The following is a 10,451-nucleotide window of genomic DNA, read 5'->3' as shown; positions in this document are numbered from 1 at the left end:
TTGCTGCCTCGTTGTCGTGTGGAGAATATCGGATGGCTGAGTGCACACTAAAACTCTCGAGTAGCGATGTTGTTCTGAGCGGTGTTAATGAGGCTGCAACAAAGGAAAACTTAATGGTGCAGGGTTTCACTTGTAGCCGAGTGTTGCTGGCTTTCATGTCCAAACCTGCCCAATGTATACCTGTTCCCTGTTGGTCTCGAGTTCCAGGATAAGTCTCTGTGCGCCCACATTTCCAAACTCTGAGACGTCTGCATAAACCAGTTTGTGATACGGGCCTGTAGACACCTGGCATGCCCCAGGTTTGATTCATGTCCTGAGCGGAGTTTGCTGGTTTTAGGCAGCGTGGGTACGACAGATGGGCTCAGCACCCTTGGGCGAGGGAGAGGGAAATCCCACTGGATTCGGTTGGCCCATGATTCCATCCAGTGGCCACTCGTCCAGGCTCTCCAGGGAACAATGGCCACTGAGCAAGGTAACAGAGCCTGTAAAATTACCTCCCAGGAGGTCAGTACTTTCACGAGTCAAGAAAATTAGAGGGAAAAAGGATCTCCCAGATCTTATTCGAGAGCCATTCAGGTTTTCAGCACAGAATGAGACCATTTCACTCAAAGTATCTATGCCAGGTCTTTGCTAGAACAATCCCAAACTAATTCCACTGTCCTGCTCTCTCCCCATATCCCTGTATCAATCCCAAACTAATCCCACTGTCCCGCTCTCTCCCCATATCCCTGTATCAATCCCCAAACTAATCCCACTGCCCTGCTCTCTCCCCATATCCCTGTATCAATCCCAAACTAATCCCAATGCCTTGCACTTCCCTATGTTTGAAATATTTAGTATTCTGTTAGTCTTTAATCCTGTTAAAAAAATTTTTACTGTCTTTTGAATATAATTTAATTTGCATCAATCAGTATTGTAGTTACATTAACATGAGAAATAGGAGCAGGCTATTCGGCCCCTTGACTGCTCCACCATTCAATAAGATCATGGCTTATCCACTTCGGGTGGTCTTGGGCCAGGGATTCCCAGGAGCCGGTGGGGATGTTGCACTTTATTGAGGAGGCTTTGAGGGTATCCTTGAAATGTTTCACCTACCCACCTGGGGCTCGCTTGTTGGGTAGGAGTTCTGAGTAGAGCGCTTGCTTTGGGGGTAACGTGTTGGGCATGCGGACAATGTGGCCTGCAATGGCGGCTCATTACCAACTCTCATCTTGGCCTCGCCCCTCTCCTGGCAGTTTCCCCTTCGAGCATCACATCGTCTTCCAGCTTTTAAATTCCTCATTGTTCATCACCCTCCCAAATCTTACATTGACTTCTCCATTGCAATCTCCTCCCTTGCCATCTGCACCGAGTGACTGCTTGTAATTTCAATTTGCACCGAAGTGCCTCTAGACCCCTGGCCCTGATTCTCCGTTCTCCATTCCCCACTCAATTTCATTGTCACAAAATCTTGCACCCAGCTCCAGGACTTGCCATCTCTCACGGCCTGTTCATTTCTGAGGTCTCAAACATCAACAAGGCTATCTGACCATTTCTTTGTTTCCTTTAATACCCACATTCTCCTGCCTTCCCCAACCCCACAAATCGCTCTGTGGGTTCAAGGCCCACTCCAGATACTTGAGCACAACAATTTAGACTGACAGTGCAGTGCTGAGGGAGCGGCGCACTGTCGGAGGTGCCGTCTTTTGGATGCGACGTTGAACTGAGGCCCTGTCTGCTCATTTGGTTCGACATAAAAGATCCCATGACCACTATTTCGAAGAAGAGCAGGGAGTTATCCCCGATGTCTTGGGTCAATATTTATCCTTCAACCAACATCACCAAAACAGATTAACTGGTCATTATCACATTGCTGTTTATGCGAGCTTGGTGTGTGCAAATTGGCTGCCACTTTTCCTACATTTACAATAGTGACTACACTTCAAAAATACTTCATTGGTTGGAAAGTGCCATGGGACGCCTTTCACAACCTCAGGACGCTACAGAAATGCAAGTATTTTTTTTTTCTTTTTACAACCCTCATCCATCCCTAGTTTTTTTTTTTTAAAAACACCCAATGCTCCCTCCCTCACTAACTGCAAGCTCCTGCTCACTGCTCACCAGCCCTGGCTCCTGCCACAACACTTGTGCTGCTGTTGACCTGATCAACTGTTCCCTCGTTCCCATCATCTCCCACCCTTGCTGTTTCTCACAGTACCATTCCCATTTTGATTTTCAACGTGGAATGATACAAACTTGAGCATATCTGGTGCATGACTGGTCTTGTCATTTGCTGCGAGATCATGCATGCCATGCCGCCAGATCGAATTAAGAATTACATCATTCTTTTTTTAAAAAAAAAAATTCGGCCTTAAAGTTAGCCACTGTATGCTGGAAATGCTTTCAAGAAGTTTCTTCTGTAAATATTGCATTGGAGGCAGTTCAGAGAAGATTCACGAGGGTGATTCCTGAGATGAAGGGGTTGATTTATGAAGAAAGGTTGAGCAGGTTGGGCCTACACTCATTGGAGTTTCGAAGAATGAGAGGTGATCTTACTGAAACGTGTAAAATTTTGAGGGGACTCGACAAGGTGGATGCAGAGAGGATGTTTCCCCTCATGGGGGAATCTAGAACTAGGGGGCATCGTTTCAGAATAAGGGGTCACCCATTTAAAACTGAAATGAGGAATTTCTCTTCTCTGGTCGTTAATCTTTGGAATTGTCTGCCCCAGAGAGCTCTGGAGGCTGGGTCACTGAATATATTTAAGGTGGAGCTAGACAGATAATTGAACGATAAGGGAGTCGAGGGTTATGGGGAGCGGGCAGGGAAGTGGAGTTGAGGCCAAGATCAGATCAGCCATGATTTTATTGAATAGTGGAGCAGATTCAAGGGGCCGAATGCCCTGCTCCTCCTATTATGTTTTTATGTTCCCTCTGCCATCTCCAAGCTCAACTATTCTACAAGACTCACTTGAGCTCGCCCCTCCCCATTCAACTGCTCCTCTGGCCCCTATAATTGTTGTCTCAGGCACTGTACCGCTTCACGGAAAAGCTGCTATCATCATCCTACTTTTCATAAAGCCCACCCTTCACTGCTTTGTCCAACTACACGCCCATCTCTAATCTCCCTTTTCTCTCTTGGTACTCAAATGTGTCATCGTCTACCAGCTCTGTGGCTTCTCTCAAAATCCCCTGTCTTGCTTTATTCACAGCCCCTTTGGCCAAAGTGACATATTACACCCTGGGACTGAGATTTTGAAACCTCTTCCCTCTGTACTCGTATACATGGTCAAGCACACCACCCCCATTGTTTGTTCTGTTATCCAGCTCTCTATGCTTACCCTTGCATGGTTCACCCCTGATGTCTGAAATGCAGGTACAGTGCCAACCTTGCATCGCCTTTCTATAACTGTCGGGACGATGAGGTAAGATCAAAGGGTGAGTATCTCTGGGGTTACTCCTGCAGATAATTACAGGGCAATATTGGCAGTAAGCTGCCTTTTTGACGTGATAACAGTACATTTGTTGGTTCACTATATTATGTCCTTGGATGCTCTGATAATGACTGAACGAGGCAATACGTTGTACTTGAACTGTAGTGACCTTGGTCCTTTATTGATAACTCGAGTGAGGATCACACCTGGTGGCCTGCCTTTTATACTAGGCCCGGCACACCTGTACAGGTAACCTACAAGTCTCCCACTGCTGTGCCCTCTGGTGGCACACCTTGTGATAGTACAAACAGTTGCCATGTTGGATACATGACATGTACCAGAATTGCATGACTATTTCAGCTTGCCCGCTTTGGAGTTTGCCAGTTGGTTAAGCCACCAGATGGAGCAATTTGCATAGCCTAGGTTAGCCTCTCAAATCCCAACGTTCGTCAACGTCCTAATCTTATCTGTTCTCGTGTAACCTTAGTACATTTGTCATATTTATTCGTTCACGGGATCTGGGCGTCACTGGCAAAGCCGGCCTTTATTGCTTGTCCCTAAATGCCCTCGAAGGTGCTGGTGAGCCGCCTTAGACAATTGGGTGTCTCGCTGGGCCATCTCAGAGGGCAGTTAAGAGTCAACCACATTGCTGTGGGACTGGAGTCACCTATTGACCCAGACTGGGTAAGGGGGGCAGATTTCCTTCCCGAAAGGGCATTAGTGAACCAGATGGGTTTTTACGACAATCCGGTAGTTTCCTGGTCACCATTATTGATGCTAGCTTTTATTTATTTAATTAACTGAATTTAATTTCCCCAGCTGCCATGGTGGGATTTATACTCCTGTGTCTGGATCATTGGTCCAGTGCCATAACTACTATGTAACTGTACCCCTATATTTCCAATGGTCCAATGTTTTGGGTTAAGGTAGAATGACACAAATTAGATGCAATAGGGATTCCAGGGTGCATGATAACAGTACTTTGATGTTGGTCCTCGATGTCCTGATCGTATGGTTTTGGTTATTCTTTTGGATACAATTTTGCAATAGGCTATAGATTTGGGGCAGAATAGATAACTTGGTGATCCTTACAGTTCACTCAATTATGCTTCTCAAGTCCCATCAAAATAATTATGTACTACCAATATTACTTGGGTTGTTTCTATTTTGCTATATGCCGTAATGTTTGTTTTCACAATCACAGCCTCCCATTGTGAAGATGTTTGCAGTGTTTAATCAAATATGACACCCGGGTCTTTCTACTCCAGGTTCTGCAAGGTTATAGGCTTCACTGTGTAATCCGAATGACTAATTTTAATGGTTTTATGCATCAACTCGAATATCAAATTCTGGTTTCCACTCATCTAAGCATTAAGTTCTGCGAATCCATTTAAATGATACCCAACCCCTCTGCATGTATTGCCTTCCCATACAATGCAGCACGGTCAGCAAACTCGTATCAAGGTCACTGCTGCATGTTGCAACTTGCACTAGCTCCGAGACTGGTCCCAGTGGAGCTTTCCCTGCAGCCCAACTTGAGTAATTTCTATTTCTGGCCAGTTCTAATTCTATTGTGTAACTAATGCTTTCTCCAGCTCGCAGCTCTAATCTGGAATACTGTCCACCCTTCATTTTCTGCTTAACTATTGAAAGATCTTGAAAAGATGGGAAGATGACTGGTTGAAAAACGGTTAGAAACATAGAAATTTACAACGCCGGAGGCGACCATTTCGGCCCACTGTGTCCGCGCCGGCCGATTAAAAAGCCACACGGCCCTCTGTCAGCAGCCCTGAAGGTTACATATAAACCCATGAACAATGGCAGATAGGTAAAGAGCATCCAGCCCAACCAGTCTGCCCCATGCAACTGTGATACCCCATGTATCACAACATTTTACACACCACCCCAACTGGAGCCATGTGATCTGGGAGAGGCAAAAAAAAAACAGATTTAAAAACCCAGGCCAATTGGAGAAAAAAAAGGCGATCAAAACTAGTCCAAGAGATTACCCTGGCTATATTAGATTCCCTGAAGTACTTACCATCGTATCTTCACCAGCCAACAAGAGGTTATCCAATCTAATTCCACTTAGCAGCTCTAGATACGTAACCCTTCAGGTTACGACGCTTTAAGTGCTCATCCAAAGCACCTTTTAAATGTGGTGAGGGTTTCTGCCTCTACCACCTTTCCAGCCAGTGAGTTCCAGACCCCCACACCCCTCTGCGTGAAGAAGCCTCCCCTCAAATCCCCTCTAAACCTTCCACCTTAAACTTATGCCCCCTCATAATTGACCCTTCCACCAAGAGAAATAGGCCCTTGCTATCCACTATATCCAGGCCTCTCAAAATTTTATACACCTCAATGAGGTCTTCTCTCAGCCTCTCTGTTCCAAGGAGAACAAACCCAGCCTATCCAATCTGTCCTCATAGCTAAGATTCTCCATTCCAGGTAGCATCCTTGTAAATCTTCTCTGCACCCTTTCTAGTGCAATCATGTCCTTCCTATAATACAGCGATCAGAACTGCACGCATTACTCCAGCTGTGGCCTAACCAGAGTATTATACAATTTAAGCATAACCTCCCTACTCTTATATTCTATACCTCGGCCAATAAAGGCAAGTATTCCGTATGCCTCCTTAACCACGTTATCCACCTGACGTACTTTCAGAGATCTGTGGACAAGCACTCCAAGGTCTGTTTGTTCATCTGCACTTCTAAGTGGTCTACCGTTGCTGGACTGGTGAGCTCCTGGAACAGCGTGGGCCGCTCTGACCTGTGTGAGAACACTACCACAGGTCGGGGTTATAAATAGAGCAGGAGTGCTGGGCCTTGGAACAGCGTGGGTGAAGGTGTGGCAAGTGAGGGTACGGGGCTTAGAAGAGCTGAGGGCTCGGGCAGCACAGACCTGCCCACATTGTGATATCTGTGCACTAGGTCCGTGCAGCAGAGCAGGTCTCCATTCGTCCTGGTTAATCCTTGTCACTGGATAAAGGCCTAGCTCTGTCAAGCTCGTGTGGTGGCTGATGTGCAACGGTCACCACACGTTAAAATCCACGGACAGGCATCTTCCACCCCCTCAACTGGAGTCCAGGACTGGAACATCGGGTCCTTCATTGAAACATCTGTGAATCTCGTGGAAGCAAGCCATCCTCGTTCGAGGGACCTCCTATGATACCCTTTCCTTATTAGCCCTCCCCAAGTGCATTACCTCATACTTCTCCTAATTAAATTCCATTTGCCACTGTTCTGCCCACCTGACCAGTCGATTGATATCCTCCTGACTTTCCTCTTCATTATCAAGCACACAGCCAATGTTAGTGTCTTCTGCAAACTTCTTAATCATACCCCCATATTCAAATCTAGATCATTACTGTATACTACAAAAAGCAAGGGACCCAGTACTGAGCCCTGCGGAACCCCACTGGAAACATCCTTCTAGTCACAAAAACATCCATCAACCATTACCCTTTCTTGCCCCTGAGCCAATTTTGGATCCAACTTGTCACTTTGCCCTGAATCCCATGGGCTTTAACCCTCGTGACCAGTCTACCATAAGGGACCTTATCAAAAGCTTTGTTAAAGTCCATATACACTACATCGTATGTACTACCCTCATTAACCCTCCTTGTTACCTTCTCTCAAAATGTAATCAGGTTAGTCAAACATGATCTTCCCTTAACAAAGCGTGTTGACTGTCCCTGATTAATCCTTGCCTTTCTAAATGTAGATTTATCCTGTCCTTCAGAATTTTTTTCCAATTTTCGCACCACTGAGGTTAGGCTGACAGGTCTGTAATTACTTGGCCTATCCCTTTTTCCATTCTTAAACAAGAGTACCACATTCGCAGTCTTCCAGTCCTCTGGCACCATGCCCAAATCCAAAGAGGACTGGAAAATGATGGTCAAAGCCTCTGCTAGTTCCTCTTTTGCTTCACTCACCAGCCTGGGATGAATTTCATCCGGACCTGGGGACCTATCCACTTTTTGAGCATGATTTTCTCCATCAGCTCGTGATTTTTTTCTTGCCAATATTCTCCCTGAAATTGTTGACCCGTTGACATGAGGAATAATGTTTTTACACAGAAGTGGTTGGGATCTGGAATGCAGTGCCTGATAGGGCAGTGGAAGCAGATTCAATCGTAGCCTTCAATCGGGAATTGGATAAATACTTGAAAGAGAAAAAAATTGCAGGAATATAGGGAAAGAACGGGGGAGTGGGACTAACTGGATTTCTCTGCAAAAGAGCCAGTCGAGACACGATGGGCCGAATGGCCTCCTGTGCTGTACACCTCACCCCGGTGCTTGCTGGCTTGTCGTGATTTCAAAATTCTAATCCTTGTTTTCAAATCCCTCTATGGCAGCACCCCTCCCTATCTCTAATCTCCTCCAGCCACATAAGCCTCCGCGATCTCTGCGTTCCTCCAATTCTGGTCTCGAGAGCATTCCCTGATTCTAAATCGCTCCACCATCGGTGGCGGTCCCTTCCACTGCCTGGGCCCCAAGCTCTGGAGCTCCCTCTCTCAACCTCTCCGCCTCTCTACCTCCTTTAAGACGCTCCTTAAAACCTCCCTCTTTTGCCAAGCTTTTGGTCATCTGACCAAATATATCTTTCTGTGGCTCAGTGTCAAGTTTTGGGGTGAGAGTGGGAAAGTGGGATTAGCTTTGGGTCGTTTCACTATGTTAAAGGGGCTACATAAAGGCAAGTTGTTATTGTACTGGGCTGTGATTGTGTGGGGGTGGGGAGAAAGACTACAACTCCCAGAAGGCCATGGGCGGTGGGAGCATGCGTGGAGCGGGCGGCGTGTCGTCAGTTCCGGTAGGCAGGAGAGCAGCGAGCGGCGTCCGTGTGAAGCGAGCGAGTGAACGGCGGCGGTGGCCCAGGGAGCGGAGCGGGGCCCGAGGGAAGCCGGCCAGGGGACACAACGGCATCGAAGGTGGGTGCCTGGGCGGGGTGTGCCGGGGGGCCCGGCCTAGCCCAGCTCCGGGGGGCGGTGACGGGTTGACACGGTCCGCAGCGTTCGGGAGGGGGGCAGTGGGCCTGCTCCTCGTCACTTGATGCTGGCGGGCTGTGTGTGGGTGGGCTAAGTCTGTGGGGGTCGGTCTGTGTGTGTGGGGTAAGTCTGTGGGGGTCGGTCTCTGTGAGGGGGTGTGGGGGGGTCTGTGTGTGTGGGGTAAGTCTGTGGGGGTCGGTCTGTGTGTGTGGGGTAAGTCTGTGGGGGTCGGTCTGTGTGTGTGGGGTAAGTCTGTGGGGGTCGGTCTGTGTGTGTGGGGTAAGTCTGTGGGGGTCGGTCTCTGTGAGGGGGTGTGGGGGGGTCTGTGTGTGTGGGGTAAGTCTGTGGGGGTCGGTCTCTGTGAGGGGGTGTGGGGTAAGTCTGTGGGGGTCGGTCTCTGTGGGGGGGTCTGTCTGTGGGGGTCGGTCTCTGTGAGGGGGTGTGGGGGGGTCTGTGTGTGTGGGGTAAGTCTGTCGGGTGGATCTGCGGGGGAGGGGGGTGTCTGTCTGTGTGTGGGGTAAGTCTGCGGGTGTGGGGGGGTCTGTCTGTGTGTGGGGTAAGTCTGTCGGGTGGGTCTCTGTGTGGGTTTGTCTATGTTGGGGGTGTGGGGTGAGTCTTTGTGTGGGGGAAGTCTGTAGGGTGGGTCTGTGCGGGGGGGTGTCTCTGTGTGTGTGGGGGTGGGGGGTCCATACCTTGGCCAAGGGTACAATCCAGCTTCGCTCTGTGTGTGTGTTCTTTTCAAAAAAAAAAATATATGTGTGTGTGTATGTGAGCACAGAAATCGAGTGGGATCTGTTGGAGCAGACACTCCCAGAAAGGTACGTAGAGATAGGGCACAGACCGATGAAGATAAGATATGAAGACTTGTGAGTTTAGGGAGTACAGATGGACAGTGAGATAGTGATGAGGCTGTGTCCTGATAAAGGGATAGAGCAGTGAGTCATATTTTAGTGATAGAGGCTTGTATACACATGCCTATGGTTAAAATTTTATTTCGAACTGAGAGTGCATTGGGTAGCTTACAGAAAGGACATTTCTCTCGTGAAAAGGAATAATCACTTTCACCGCACTTATCAGAGAGAGAGAGAGACACACACACACAAACACACACAGGGCAAAAGTCAGGCACAATCGGCAAGATTAGGAACTGTGTCTATATGGCAGAGATAGAGTTCCACGTAGAACTCCCGAGAGCAAGGAGGGGAAATTCTGCTCAGATTGGGAGCAGGGCCACGTAAGCTGACGCAGTTGAGGTCAATCTTGGATATTTCAGCGACTCAGGCAACATCTGTGGAGAGAAAAACAGTTAACGTTTCACATCGATGATGAAGGCTCATTGACCCGAAACATTAACTCTGTTTTTCTCTTCACAGATGCTGCCTGACCCACTGAGATTTCCAGCATTTCCTGTTTTAATTTCAGATTCCAGCCTCCACAGTATTTTGCTTTTGTATTTGTGGTCAATCTTCAGTAACCACACTGAAGGTTTAATTCCCTACCCTGTGAATCAAATGGGGACAAAACTAATCCTTGTTAATTGCTACTGTATTTTGTAATTCTATATTTATAATAATATGGGTGTCACGTGTTCATTGAAAGACTCGATACAAAATGAACAGACGTTACTGATTGTTCGTTGAGTCATACCTAATGTTGTGAATTGATGCCTGCCTGTATACAAGATTATAATGTCGGTCTATAATTTGCACAACAGTGGAATTGAGATACTAGCCAATTTGTTGCCAGTTTATTTGCATTTCTGTTAATTCGACGAGTTTGAGACAAACTTGGAATTTAGTTTTTGTCAGATTGGTTGGCACTATCCTCTCCCATTGACACAGCTACAGATGGCACTGTACGATGTGATTTTACCGGGGTTATTCAGTTTTCATATTGCAGACTTTTCCAGTTAAATAAACTTTAAAAAATGATGATTGACACACTTAATCCCTCCAATTCTGGCCTTTTGCTCATCCAATATTTTAATTGTTCAACCATTGATGGTCGTGCCTTCCGCTGCTGAGGCCCAAAGCTCCGGAATTAACTTCT

The 10,451-nt window shown here is 47.2% G+C and overlaps 1 protein-coding gene across 2 annotated transcripts in view; it reads left to right on the top strand.

Moving 5' to 3' along the window:
* Window positions 1–8,177: 8,177 nt before the first annotated feature.
* tyk2 (tyrosine kinase 2) overlaps window positions 8,178–10,451 on the top strand; it is a 116,214-nt gene continuing 113,940 nt past the window's right edge. Inside the window, exon 1 of one of the 2 annotated variants that reach the window (XM_070867148.1) lies at window positions 8,178–8,345. The gene's annotated coding sequence lies outside the window, so the exon portion shown is untranslated. The remainder of the gene's footprint in view (window positions 8,346–10,451) is intronic. The other variant, XM_070867147.1, reaches the window with a different exon arrangement.

This window comes from Pristiophorus japonicus, chromosome 24 (assembly GCF_044704955.1).
Source record: "Pristiophorus japonicus isolate sPriJap1 chromosome 24, sPriJap1.hap1, whole genome shotgun sequence".
NCBI lineage: Eukaryota > Metazoa > Chordata > Chondrichthyes > Pristiophoridae > Pristiophorus > Pristiophorus japonicus.
The sequence above is the reverse complement of the archived record's forward strand: the minus strand, read 5'-3'. Positions and strand labels throughout refer to the sequence as shown.